Below are 15,435 nucleotides of genomic sequence, written 5' to 3' on the forward strand. Positions count from 1 at the left end.
TCCAGAATTATCCTAGTAAATCTGTCTAATTACATCTGAAACGCTCACACTGCCGCCGTCCAGAGCTGTCGTTTTTTATTTTATTTTATTTTATTTTTTTCTAGTCCTTCACTATCAATATCATCATCCACAAATCTTTCATCCCCGCTCAAATTAATGGGGAAATTGTCGTTGTCTCGGTCCCAATAGCTCTTGCCGCTGGAGGCTCACATTATAAACAAAATGAGGATGTGAGGAGCCCTTACACTTGTGACGTCATCGTCTGCTACTTCCGGTACAGGCAAGGCTTTTTTATTAGCCACCAAAAGTTGCGAACTTTATCGTCGATGTTTTCTACTAAATCCGACCTCGAGGTATGTCTTTACAATCTCACTAAAACACTATTAAAACAATAAGCAGATAAGGAATCTTCCAGAATTATCCTAGTAAATGTGTCTAATTACATCTGAAACGCTCACACTGCTGCCGCTTTTTATTTTATTTTATTATTTTATTTTTTTTCTAGTCCTTCACTATCAATATCATAATCCACAAATCTTTCATCCTCGCTCAAATTAATAGGGAAACTGTCGTTGTCTCGGTCCGAATAGCTCTTGCCGCTGGAGGCTCACATTATAAACAAAGTGAGGACGTGAGGAGCCCTCACACTTGTGACGTCATCGTCTGCTACTTCCGGTACAGGGAAGGCTTTTTTATTAGCCACCAAAAGTTGCAAACTTAATCGTTGATGGTCTCTACTAAATCCGACCTCGAGGTATGTCTTTACAATCTCACTAAAACACTATTAAAACAATAAGCAGATAAGGGATCTTCCAGAATTATCCTAGTAAATGTGTCTAATTACATCTGAAACGCTCACACTGCCGCCGTCCGGAGCCGTCGCTTTTTATTTTATTTTTTTCTAGTCTTTCACTATCAATATCATCATCCACAAATCTTTCATCCCCGCTCAAATTAATGGGGAAATTGTCGTTTTCTCGGTCTGAATAGCTCTTGCCGCTGGAGGCTCACATTATAAACAATGTGAGGACGTGAGGAGCCCTCACACTTGTGACGTCATCGTCTGCTACTTCCGATACAGGCAAGGCTTTTTTTATTAGCGACCAAAAGTTGCGAACTTAATCGATGATGTTCTCTACTAAATCCTTTTAGCAAAAATATGGCAATAGTGCGAAATGATCAAGTATGACACATAGAATGGACCTGCTATCCCCGTTTAAATAAGAAAATCTCATTTCAGTAGGCCTTTAAGATCTAAGTAATATTTAGGTGATGGCCACTCATGAGTGTGTCTCAGTGCAACAAGTAGACTCCTGTCTTGCCATGGTCAGCAGCTTCCACAGCCAACAGAGCATGTGGTATCTGTCAGCAGGAGAAATCCCAAGTTGGTGAGTGTCAGTGAAGGGAAGCAGAGCTGGAACTTTTTCCTTTGCATTTTTCAACACCATCATGTGTAATCATGCCAGCAGACAAGCATGATAGTCCTCTTAAAAGCCTTCTGAAATGAGATTTTCTTATTTAAAGGGGGAATAATACCCAGATCCTTTACCGAGTCGCCTTGTGTAATTGTTTGGTTGTCACATGTTAAGGTGGTATTATTAAATAGGTGTTGGTGTCTAGCAGGACCGATAATCAGCATTTGCGTTTTCTTAGCGTTGAGTTGCAGTTAGCGGACATCCATTGTTTAATTTCAGTAAGACACGCCTCCAGCTGACTACAATCTGGCGTGTTGGTCATGTTTAGGGGCATGTAGAGTTGGCTGTCATCATCATAACAGTGAAAGCTAATCCCGTATTTGCGTATGATGTCACCTAGCACTTGTGCAGGGCCAAGAACCCAACCCTGGGGAACTCCACACGTTACCTTAAAGGGGAACATTATCACAATTTCAAAAGGGTTAAAAACAATAAAAATCAGTTCCCAGTGGCTTGTTTTTTTAAAGTTTTTTAAAAAATTTTACCGGTCCCGGAATATCCCTAAATAAAGCTTTAAAGTGCCTTATTTTCGCTATCTTCGAAACCACTATCCATTTCCCTGTGACATCATACAGTGCTGCCAATACAAACAACATGGCGGTTACCACAGCAAGATATAGCGACATTAGCTCGGATTCAGACTGGGATTTCAGCGGCTTAAGCGATTCAACAGATTACGCATGTATTGAAACAGATGGTCGGAGTATGGAGGCAGATAGCGAAAACAAAATTGAAGAAGAAATTGAAGCTATTGAGCGAATAGCTATTGACGCTATTCGGCCATAGCGTGGGTGTACCTAATGGAGTGGCCCATAGCATGACTGCCTTATTAGCATCGCCGGTAAAATGTGCGGACCAAACGATCAGGACTTTCGCATCTTGTGACACTGAAGCAACTTAAATCCGTCAATTGGTAAGTATTTGTTTTGCATTAAATGTGGGTATCTAGTTTCAAATGTACATACAGCTAGCGTAAATTGCATGTTAGCATCGATTAGCGTAGCATGTTAGCATCGATTAGCTGGCAGTCATCCCGTGACCAAATATGTCTGATTAGCACATAAGTCAACAACATCAACAAAACTCACCTTTGTGATTTCGTTGACTTAATCGTTACAAATGCATCTGCAGGTTATCCATACATCTCTGTGCCATGTCTGTCTTAGCATCGCCGGTCAAATGTGAAGACACTTTGGTACATTAAATGGGGGTCTGGCGGCAGATTTCTTGCCAGTGGTGCAACTTGAATCCCTCCCTGTTAGTGTTGTTACACCTCCGACAACACACCGACGAGGCATGATGTCTCCAAGGTTCCAAAAAATAGTCGAAAAAACGGAAAATAACAGAGATGAGACCCGGTGTTTGTAATGTGAAAATGAATATGGCGGGTGTGTTACCTCGGTGACGTCACGTTCTGACGTCATCGCTAAAAGACAGATAAACAGAAAGGCGTTTAATTTGCCATAATTCACCCATTTAGAGTTCGGAAATCGGTTAAAAAAATACATGGTCTTTTTTCTGCAACATCAAGGTATATATTGACGCTTGCATAGGTTTGGTGATAATGTACCCCTTTAACATAGTCCGAGGTCACATTGTTATGGGAGATGCACTGCATCCTGTCAGTAAGATAAGAGTCAAACCAAGACGGGGCTAAGTCTGACATACCAATTCGTGTTTTGATACGCTCTAATAAAATATTATGATCAACGGTTTCGAAAGCAGCGCTGAGATGAAGAAGCAGCAACAGGGATGCCGCATCAGCATCCATAGTTAGCAATAAATCATTAGTCATTTTTGCGAGGGCTGTCTCTGTAGAGTGATTTGCCCTGAAACCGGACTGAAAGGGTTCACAGAGATTGTTAGACGCTAAGTGTTCATTTAGCTGCTGTGCAACAATTTTTTCGAGGATTTTCGAAATAAAGGGAAGGTGAGACAGTGGCCGGTAGTTCACCATGAGGTCAGGATGGAGGTTAGGTCTTTTGAGCAGAGGATGAATAACCGCTTTTTTGAATGCTAGGTTGAACAGTGCCAGAGGAAATTGATAAGTTTATAATATTTAGCCCTGGTGATCCTAATAATACAAACAGTTCCTTGATAAGTTTCCCAGGAAGTGGGTCAAGTAAATATGTTGTTTGTTTTATTCCATTTACACGTTGTAACAATTCTTCTAATGTTATTTCATCAAAAAGAGAGAGAGTATTTTGGAGGGCAGTATCCGCCGTATATACAGTCGTATCTGTGTTAATAAAACCCAGTTGTAGCTGGGACGCATTGTCTTTAATCTCCTTTTTAATGAGTTAAATTTTCTTATTAAAAAAATTCATAAAGTCATCTGCCGAGTGGGTGGAGCTACTGGAAGGAGTCTCTTTTTGGTTTAGCGACGCTACTGTACTGAACAAATATTTAAGATCGTTTTTTTTTTAGGCGGACAAGATTTGAGTAGTAATTAGCTTTAGCTAAGGTAAGCACGCATTTATAAGCTTGATAGAAAACTTCAAGTTTAGTCGCGCGCCGTTTGCGTTCCAACTTTCTACATGATAGTTTAAGAGCTCTAGTTTCTTCTGTAAACCATGTAAACCACTCGGACAATTCACTGATAAAGTCTGAATAGGGCGCAGGGGGGCGGTAGATAACAACCAGGTAGAGAAGCAGCGGTGCGACAGACCTCATAGTAAGCACCTCAAACGATTTATATTTATTACTTGGGTTAGGGGTGAGGTTAAGGTTTTCATTGTATATTAGTGCCCCCCCACACACGCACACCTCTTTTAAGGGGACGGGCAATATGCGCATTCGTATAGTTAAGAGGAGATGCCTCGTTCAGCGCAAAAAAATTTCGTCTGGTTTGAGCCAGGTTTCGCTGAGACCAATGACGTTAAGATTGATGTCTCTAATGACCTCATTAACTAAAAACGGTTTGGGAGACAATGATCTTCTGTTTAAAAAGACCATATTATAGGTGTTTTGAGGATTTTTTGTTAATATTATCCTTGGTAGTGATATTAATAACGCTATGTTTATTTTGCGTAGTGCGCTTTAAAAAATTTCGACCATATCTAGGAATTGATATGACGGGAATCTTCAGATTGTTTGCTTGGTGCTGCGATAAAATGAACACGTCATAATTTGCCACCTCAGTAGAATGCATGTCGTCCTCTGGCACAGTCACTGCAGAAAAAACATGATGTGAATTGTGTATTATTCTAGGAGAAATGCTATGTGTGCAGGGATTTTCCAGCCTGGCGCTGGTTAGTTCTAGTTTAACTAACTCCAACCCGGACTAACAGACTCTGTAATTTGTCTGACTGGGCTTGCTCTAGTGTAGTTAGTCAAGTGTGACTTAACCAATAATCCGTGTTCCTAGACAAAATGATGGCACCTTCTAGGTTCGGGTGAAGGCCGTCCCTCATCAGCAAGCCCGGTTTGCCCCAAAAAGAGGGCCGATTATCAATACCCGTTTGTTCCTGTTGTCTACAAAAGCTCACCAGCCACTAGTTAAGCGAGACTAATCTTCTATAGCTCACATCATTGCCTCTGGCAGGCAGGGGTCCAGAGACAAGTACTCCATGCCTGGACATCTTTCTAGCCAGATTACAAGTCCTAGCTATGTTCGTTTTTGTAATCTCTGACTGTCTCATCCTAGTGTCATTGGAGCCAACGTGCACAGCTATGTTCGCAAAGCTCGTGGTGCGATTAGCCTGTCGTACGTGTTTTCGAGGCCTGTTGCGAGATAGTTTTATTTAAATTCTCTACAATGTACGCCATGGCTCAAGTGATTCTGCACAATTCATCTCCTAATTGATTTTCATGTCCTCAATCTCTTGTACAGAACCATATTTCCATTCCACTTTTGTTAAAATTGCGAGATGTTTTGTGGCATTTTCGGACATTTTCCCTAAATAACGCGTGAGTCTCAAGGAAATTAATGTAAGCAAGCATCTATGAAGGTGCACACGTGTTTGTAATCGAAATTAAGATTGTTATCTTATCCAAATGAGTTTTAAATTTGGGATAGCGACTTTTGGCCAGTCGTTTGCACAAACGAGCCACCACCCAAACCAAGACTGAGGAGAGTAGGCGATGGTTTTACTCGCGGCCGAATACTTGGTGTCCATATGCTGATAGAAATCTGCCGCATGGGTTTGTTATGCAACTGATTGTAAGCGCTGATGCTCTCCGTCTGACCCGCAGCTATCTCTGTCTTGTAAACGCTTTCAGGCATTTAAGGGAGGCAGCTAACTTGGTCGGTTTGAGGTAGATTGGAGATTCACAATTTTTCATTCGTAAAATGGGCTTTGGCTCAAGGCCAGGGATACTGACTGTCATCGATAAACTTGTTCATTGCTGATTCGTGAAACAAAGGTCTCCAAAATGGCATCTGATAGCTCCATGTGTCAGGCTTGCCTCTGACAGTTTGGCTATGTTTTAGTTTTTTCTTCTGCATTTGTCTTTGTTTCCTCTTTGTGTGTGTGTGTGTGTGTAGTAGAGATGCACGGTTTGCAGTCTCATCCGCGGGTCGGGCGGTTGACATGACGAAAAAATAGATTTTAATTAGATTCGGGCGGGTGGCGGTTGAACCATCCGGAGATATTTGATATACGTGGTTCTGGGATCGGGGCTTCACGGTGGAAGAGGGGTTAGTGCGTCTGCCTCACAATACGAAGTTCCTGCAGTCCTGGGTTCAAATCCAGGCTCGGGATCTTTCTGTGTGGAGTTTGCATGTTCTCCCCGTGAATGCGTGGGTTCCCTCCGGGTACTCCGGCTTCCTCCCACTTCCAAAGACATGCACCTGGGGATAGGTTGATTGGCAACACTAAATTGGCCCTAGTGTGTGAATGTGAGTGTGAATGTTGTCTGTCTATCTGTGTTGGCCCTGCGATGAGGTAGCGACTTGTCCAGGGTGTACCCTGCCTTCCGCCCGATTGTAGCTGAGATAGGCGCCAGCGCCCCCCGCGACCCCGAAACGGAATAAGCGGTAGAAAATGGATGGATGGATGGGTTCTGGGATCGGTTTCCTTTGCCATTCAAAGAGCCATTTAAGACCTGTGTCATAAAGCGGAGAAGTCAATAGGAGACGCTATTATTCTATTGATTGACTGTCGGCAGTCACCCAAATATTAAATATTAGTGCGTGCTATGAAGCCATTGGCTTTTTTCACCTTCTACAACATACACGATCTGCTTGTCAGTCCAACATCATGTTGTGTGTGGCTTCCGAGGCAACACGCACACGACTGCAAGGCATACTGGGTGACACAGAGTATACTAATGGTTGTGATATATAACACTCTTAGTAATATGCGCCACGCTTTGAAGCCACACCAATTAAGAACGACAAGCACATTTCGGGAGAACATCCTCCCAGTAACACAACATAAACGCAACACAACAAATACCCATAATCCTTTGTATTCATGACACTTCCTGACTATTTTATACACCCCAAATCCCCCCCCCCTGTGCGTCGGTAAGGTGGGCGGGGTTGGGGGCGCGGGGGTGTAAAATATATTCAGGAAGTCTCATGAATACAAAGGATTATGGGTATTGGTTGTGTTGCGTTTATGTTGTGTTACTGTGAGGATGTTCTCCCGAAATGTGTTTGTCAATCTTGTTGGGTGTGGCTTCACAGCGTGGCGCATATTATTAAGTGTTAAAGTTGTTTATATCACAACCATCAGTGTACTCTGTATCACCCAGTATGCCTTTCAATTTCATACGTGTGATTGCGGAAGCTGCACACAACATGTTGCTGGACCAACAATCGGTTCGTACATGTTGTTGAAGGTGTTGAAGGCAATGGCTTCACAGCACGCCCATATTCTTGTCATCAGGATGAACACCATTGAGTCGTCGCGAGAACGTTAGCGGCTCCAATTGTCATCATTACTCTGTGAAACTGTTTTAAATAGCTCTGTGAGTGGTAAAGGTGGCCAACCTCTGATCTAATACAGCGGGCGGTTGGCGGACGGGTACGGTCCTGATAAAATGTTGGTTCGGGTGGACGGCGGGTGGATGACGATTTTGGTGACGCGGATGCGGATGATATAATAGCCTATCCGCGCATCTCTAGTGTGTAGTGTTTCCTGTCAGCGCTCTTATTTTGTTAGTTTCCGGTCCTTCGCCCTGAATGCTGTGTTCCCCCTCAGCTGCGGCTGATTGGCACCTGGCCACACCTCGTGTCAATCAGTCCGCTCCTATTTAGACCTGTATTCCCGTCCAGTCACTGCTGGATTATTGTATTGCATGTCGCACTTGTCATTGCTACCTGTCGTGTCGTATGTTGTCGTGTCAATGCAGCGTTGCAGTAAGCTATGTTTGATAGCGGTTTTTAGCTTTCTGTCTTTTGTTCCCTGCTTCCAGTTTGTTTTCTAAGTGCAAGTACGACTTCTGTTTTCCATGCTAAAGTTCCTTTTTGTTTTCTAGCTCCCATGCTAGCTCTCTTAGTTTGTTATCCGCCCACGTGCGTGTTTTTTGTTTGTACCCTTTGTTTGGTTTTGTTCTAGTTTTTTATATTAAAACCATGTTTCCTTATTCAATGCCTGCCTCCGTCTCTGCAGCTTGGGGTTCGTCAACAACAAACCTTGACGCCATGTTGGCAATGCGGATTAAAGTAAACGTTCATGTTTTGTCAAAACCAACTTTCATTGTCATGCATGTTTTCCCATAAAGCCTAGCAGCAGTAACTTGACTTATTGTTTGCCGGTTCCACCTCACAATGCTTGCAGTTTCCTGTGATGTTTTTATTGACCTCGGCAGATGGCTTCCCTCACCCCTCTGCATTGTTACGGTGACCATCTTTTCCTGGGGGGTGAAGGGTCACCGTTGGCTGCAGATAGTGGGAGGGCGTTTCCTGAGCGACTCAAGGTGGTAAAACTGGCAAATCTGTCAGGTTTACTAACTTGGGAGGCACGTTGAAGCAGGTTTCTGGGAAGTGTCATGCTGCAGTGTGCAGCAGTCAAGTTGGAGACGTGCTCAAACTTGGCTGTGTTTACTTTGAAGCCACTCTTGCTCAAAAATGCCCTTTAAGGCACTGAGATATGTATTAAAAAGAATAGAATAGAGAATAGAATAGAAAGTACTTTATTGATCCCTGGGGGAAATTCAGCACCACAGTTCGCTCACAATAAACAATAATAATAATAAATAATATATGACATATATTATATATATAATATATGAATAATAAAAATATATTCTACATATACAGTGGGGCAAAAAAGTATTTAGTCAACCACCGATTTTGCAAGTTCTCCCACTTAAAATGATGACAGAGGTCTGTAATTTTCTTCATAAATTACTCTTCAACTGTGAGAGACAAAATGTGAAAAAAAATCCAGGAATTCACATTGTAGGAATTTAAAATAAATTATTTGTAAATTATGGTGGAAAATAAGTATTAGGTCAACCATTCAAAGCTCTCACTGATGGAAGGAGGTTTTGGCTCAAAATCTCACGATACATGGCCCCATTCATTCTTTCCTCAACACGGATCAATCGTCCTGTCCCCTTAGCAGAAAAACAGCCCCAAAGCATGATGTTTCCACCCCCATGCTTCACAGTAGGTATGGTGTTCTTGGGATGCAACTCAGTATTCTTCTTCCTCCAAACACGACGAGTTGAGTTTATGCCAAAAAGTTCTATTTTGTTTTCATCTGACCACATGACATTCTCCCAATCCTCTGCTGTATCATCCATGTATCCATTTTGGTATAAACTCAACTCGTCGTGTTTGGAGGAAGAAGAATACTGAACTGCATCCCAAGAACACCATACCTACTAGAGATGCCCGGTTTGCGGTCACAACCGCGGAGTCCGCGGATAAACCGCGGGTCGGGCGGGTGACATGACGAAAAAATAGATTTTAAATAGATTCGGGCGGGTGGCGGTTGAACCAATTCGGAAATATCTATTGTAATAATCCCAGGAATGTAGGCTCATAAAACTTCTTTGTTTGTCTTGTCTTTATTGCACAAGATGTAATACAACCACACAACAGCTCTCATGTCTCTAACGCTTTTCCCGGGACAACTCGAACTCTCACTTCCTGTCGATAACGTCACTTCCCTATCTCTCCCGGAAGTCCCGCCCCCCCAGCCAAAGTCATTGGTTAACACCCCGTAGCCAGCCGCCACATTATACATAGTTAAATGTTATGTTGAAGAGGTTAATTTAGCCTACTGACAAGTATTTATGAATGGTTGATTTATACAGGCTAGTAGGTAAAGTGTTGTACCTGACAACTCTTGATGCTACAATCCATATAACACGTCACAGACAACGTCACGCTAACATCACGTGACACCTCTGATGAAGGCTGCAGAAGCAAGGTAGCCCAAACTTGTCAGGTACAACACTTGACCTTACTAGCCTATAGAAATCAACCATTTATAAATAGTTAAATGTTGTTACCCACATACAAAAAACGTGGCCATACTTTTATTTTGAAGTGTCTAGTTTGGTCTGTCGACGGATGTAAGGAAGCTACTTCCGGGTATGGCCAACGAGGTATTTGTCATTTGTTGATATTTTACTTGGTAAAATATTTGATCCACATGCTGTGCATGTTATTATTTTTACGTTTGAAACGTGCTTTATTTATTACAGTTTTCACGGTGAATTTGAAGGGAAAGTAAGCCTTCAAATAAATCAGTTCAAGAAAACCATTGTGTCTGTGCTATTTGGAGGGAGTTACACTTTCTAACCTCACTAATGCCTTGCATCGTCTATATTAAATATATAACAACGGGCGGGTGGCGGGCTGTTGTGGCTTTGATGAAATGTTGGTTCGGGTGGGTGGCGGGTGGATGACGACTTTAGTGATGCGGCTGCGGATGATATAATTGCCTATCCGCTCATCTCTAATACCTACTGTGAAGCATGGGGGTGGCAACATCATGCTTTGGGGCTGTTTTTCTGCTAAGGGGACAGGACGATTGATCCGTCTTAAGGAAAGAATGAATGGGGCCATAGTATCGTGAGATTTGAGCCAAAACCTCCTTCCATCAGTAAGAGCTTTGAATGGTTGACCAAATACTTATTTTCCGCCATAATTTACAAATAAATTCTTTAAAATTCCTACAATGTGAATTCCTGGAATTTTTTTTTCGCATTCGGTCTCTCACAATTGAAGTGTACCTATGATGAAAATTACAGACCTCTGTCATCATTTTTTACCCCACTGTATTCTACATTTAAGTGCAGTCAAGGAACATACAGTATGCATTATACAGTCTGATGGCTGTCGGTATGAAGGACCTCCTGTGTCGTTCCGTGTTACATTTTGGGAGTCTGAGCCTTCAACTGAACGTTCTCATTCTCTCCGCAAGGTCCGAGTGTAGTGGGTGAGAGGTGTGGTCCATAATAGCTAGGAGTTTTGCTAAACTTCTCCTCTCTGACACCAACACCAGAGAGTCCAGCTCCACTCCCACCAGGTTACTGGCCTTCTCTACCAACTTGTCCAGTCTGTATGTGTCCCTCGCTCTCAGTCCGCTGTCCCAGCAGGCCACGCCGTACAAGAAGGCGCCCGTCACCACCAACTCGTAGAACATCTTCAACATCTTTGTACAGACGTTGAAGGATCCTAGGATCCTTCTAGAGGGCCTCCGCGTGTTTTGACCCATTCAGCTTGTTGTCCATGTGTACTCCGAGGTATTTATAATCCTCAACCATGTCCACATCCACCCCCGCCCACCTCCCCCGATGGAGCACTTTATGTTTTAGCCCTGGGACTCAAAACAATGAAGCAGGACAGCCTGGAAGTCTGCAGCATTTTTGTGCAACCATACACTTGTATTATTCTTTGCAATATCCACTTTCCTATTTAGACAACCCCCACCCCCCCTCTCCTTTACAGCTCCCACCTTTCCACTCTTCATATGATATGTAGCACCGTTCACCGTGAAAAAATGCTTTATGCATTCTTTCGAGCCCCCTATGTGAGTTGCTGTACAGTATTTATGTTATTGATTTCACTTGGTAATAAAAAGAGGCAAACAATCAGTCATCGTTTCCCCTCAAACTCGTAACCTCTGCCCAGTTTACATCTGAGAATAATTTGGGCTGACGCAAACCTATCCTAGAGGGGGGTAGGCCACGCGCTGAAGGGTATGACAAAGCAGTGAGAGAAGTGTCAAATAAGCTCTAAGGCTCATTTGCTGGCATCCAAAAGTGAACCTCAAGAATCCCAGATGACCATTTGCAGAATGTATAGCAGTCAATTTTGGCAACATGTTATAAATCCCTGGCCTTTTGCAATCTTGTCACATGACCACATACTTGCCAACCTTGAGACCTCCGATTACGGGAGGTGGGGGGTGGGGTGGGGGGCGTGGTTAAGAGTCAAGTATTTCATATATATATATTTATATATATAAGAAATACTTAACTTTCAGTGAATTCTAGCTATATGTATATATTATTTTATTATATATATATATATATATATATATATATATATACATATATATATATATATATATATATATATATATATATATAAAGATAAAAGAAATACTTGAATTTCAGTGTTCATTTATTTACACATATACACACATATAACACTCATCTACTCATTATTGAGTTAAGGGTTGAATTGTCCATCCTTGTTCTATTCTCTGTCACTATTTTTCTAACCATATGCATGTACAGTAGATGGCAGTATTGTCCTTTTTAAGAGTGTCCTAACATTGCTGTTTACGGCAGACGAACTGCTTTACAGTAGACGAAAATGTGACTGCTGTTGTTGTGCGTTGTTGCCGCGCTGGGAGGGCGTTAATGAAACTGCCTGACAATAAACCCACATAAGAAACCAAGAACTCGCCCTCGATCATTTTACAGTTATAAAGTCATTGGGCAGGCACGCTGTTTATATTGTGGGAAAGCGGACATGAAAACAGGCTGTCCTCACTCAGGTCCGCATGGAGCTGGAGGGGGCGTGGCCTCCAGGTCCGCATGGAGCTGGAGGGGGCGTGGCCTCCAGCTCCGCCTGAATTTCGGGAGATTTTCGGGAGAAAATTGGTCCTGGGAGGTTTTTGGGAGAGGCGCTGAATTTCGTGAGTCGCCCGGAAAATCCGGGAGGGTTTTTTGGTTACCTTTGCTTCTGAAAAGTAATGCTTGCACTGAAAATAAGCAATACAATCACTACAAGTTGAGCTAAGCTAAAAAGGTATTTCAGTCAAAAATAATTTAGTTGGGATAATTAGTTTAATTTTTGATTTCCAATTTTATAATGTACAGTATGTTTATAGATTACGGCCGATATTGCCAGGCTTGGACTTGGATTGTTTCCTCGATGCAAAGGATAGTTGGCACGAGCAAGGCCTGGATGAAGGTACATTTTTATTTATATTCTAACACAACTACAAAAAGGAAAACAAAGGGCGTTCACAAGGAGGTACGAATACTAGACTACAAAAAACAAATGACTAGCATAAAGGCTACAAACTACAAACATGAAACAAAAACACTTGCACTGTGTCATGAAAAAACAAAACTTGCAATGAGGCATAAATACAAATCTTACTTGGCGTGGACAAAAACAGACAGCATGAAGCAGATGAAGATTATGGGTGTATGTAAAGTTGCCAGACTGAACACTTGGCAACTGTGGTTTAAATAATAGCTATGATAATGATTGGCAGGTATGAGAACTGAGGAGACAAGGTGGGAACTAGTGAGTTACTATGGAAACAAAAACAAACCAGGAAGTGCAAAACAGGAAACAAGTGTCCAAAAAACAAAACTGAACATGACCAAAACAAAACATGATCCATAGGCGTGACAGATATGCCATAATCTATCGTTTAGCTTTTTTGATTAATCGAGTAATCGGGTAAAAAAACACTTTATGTTATGCGTATGTCAGGAAAAATACTTACAACAAAGAACTATTTGCTATAACCTTAAAAAAAATATATAATTAATGCACATCATCGAAATGGAGAGTTCAGTCTGATTCCAGTGTGAACCCTAAGACTAAATGCCTAATTGTTCATTTTTTAATTGGCCCCAACCAGAGAGCCCTATTACTACTGGAGTATCTATCAGTCTGCGTTAATGATTTCAGATTTGGGTGATACAGGAAATGTTTGTAAAAGTATGAATCCTGTCTATAGTTTCTCATGCATAGAGTTGGTACAAACCCCGTTTCCATTTGAGTTGGGAAATTGTGTTAGATGTAAATATAAACGGAATACAATGATTTGCAAAACATTTTTAACCCATATTCAGTTGAATATGCTACAAAGACAACATATTTGATGTTCAAACTGATAAAGTTGAGGAATGCTCATCAAACACTTATTTGGAACATCTCACAGGTGTGCAGGCTAAGTGGGAACAGGTGGGTGCCATGATTGGGTATAAAAGCAGCTTCCATTAAATGCTAAGTAACTCACAAACAAGGATGGGGTGAGGGTCACCAATTTGTAAGCAAATTGTCGAACAGTTTTGGAACAACATTTCTCAACGAGCTATTGCAAGGAATTTAGGGATTTTACCATCTACGGTCCGTAAAATCAAAAGGTTCAGAGAATCTGGAGAAATCCCTGCACTTAAGCTGTGATATTACGGACCTTTGATCCCTCAAGCGGTACTGCATCAAAAAACGACATCAGTGTGTAAAGGATATCACCACATGGGCTCAGGAACACTTCATAAAACCACTGTCAGGTGCTACAGTTGGTTGCTTCATCTGTAAGTGCGAGTTAAAACTCTGCTATGTAAAGCAAAACCCATTTATCAACAACACCAAAGGAACGCCGCCGGCTTCGCTGGGCCCGAGCTCATCTAAGATGGACTGATGCAAAGTGGAAAAGTGTTCTGTGGTCTGACGAGTCCACATTTCAAATTATATTTGGAAAATGTGGACGTGGTGTCCTCCGGAACAAAGAGGAAAATAACCATCCGGATTGTTATAGGCGCAAAGTTGAAAAGCCAGCATCTGTGCTGGAATGGGGGTGTATTTGTGCCCAAGGCATGGGTAACTTACACATCTGTGAAGGCACCATTAATGCTGAATGGTCCATACAGGTTTTGGAGCAACATATGTTGTCATCCAAGCAACGTTATCATGGACGCCCCTGCTTATTTCAGCAAGACAATGACAAGCCACATGTTACAACAGCGTGGTTTCGTAGAAAAAGAGTGCGAGTACTTTCCTATCCTGCCTGCAGTCCAGACCTGTCTCCCATCGAAAATGTGTGGCGCATTATGAAGCGTAAAATACGACAGCGGAGACCCCGGACTGTTGAACTACTAAAGCTCTACAAAAAACAAGAATGGGAAAGAATTCCACTTTCAAATCTTCAACACTTAGTTTCCTTAGTTTCCAAACGTTTATTGAGTGTTGTTAAAAGAAAAGGTGATGTAACACAGTGGTGAACATGCCCTTTCCCAACTACTTTGGCACGTGTTGCAGCCATGAAATTCTATTATTTGCAAAAAAAAATAAAGTTTATGAGTTTGAACATCAAATATGTTGTCTTTGTAGTGCATTCACCTGAATATGGGTTGAAAAGTATTTGCAAATCATTGTATTCCATCTATATTTACATCCAACACAATTTCCCAACTCGTATGGAAACGGGGTTTGTATATGAGCATGCACGCAGTGAACAAAGAATGTAGTGTCTTTCTCAAAACAAACGGATGGCTTCAAGCCAATGGGCAGGACTTTGGCCTGACCCATTCTCCTTTACTTACAAAAGCTTGATAGAACCTTCTGCTCCATGCTCACCCTACTCCAAAGTGCTTGATGACTGCGCAGCGTGGCCTCGAATTTGATGATCCATGTGGAAGATCTTACCACTCTGTCTCGCAAGAGGCTCTGGTTTCATTACGCTCTGACAAATGGAGCAAGTAACAATTTCAAACTGGCGAGATACTTTCGACTCGCACTTGTCTTGGCAGTGCATACCGTCCAACTTAATAAAGAACAGAGGAGAATTGCAGATTCTTG

The 15,435-nt window shown here is 42.0% G+C and overlaps 1 protein-coding gene across 1 annotated transcript in view; it reads left to right on the forward strand.

Moving 5' to 3' along the window:
* LOC133563008 (DENN domain-containing protein 2A-like) overlaps positions 1-15,435 on the forward strand; it is a 112,154-nt gene that overhangs the window by 36,088 nt on the left and 60,631 nt on the right. The gene's annotated exons all lie outside the window — the stretch shown is intronic.

Source organism: Nerophis ophidion, linkage group LG12 (genome assembly GCF_033978795.1).
Source record: "Nerophis ophidion isolate RoL-2023_Sa linkage group LG12, RoL_Noph_v1.0, whole genome shotgun sequence".
In the NCBI taxonomy this organism is placed as follows: Eukaryota; Metazoa; Chordata; class Actinopteri; order Syngnathiformes; family Syngnathidae; genus Nerophis; species Nerophis ophidion.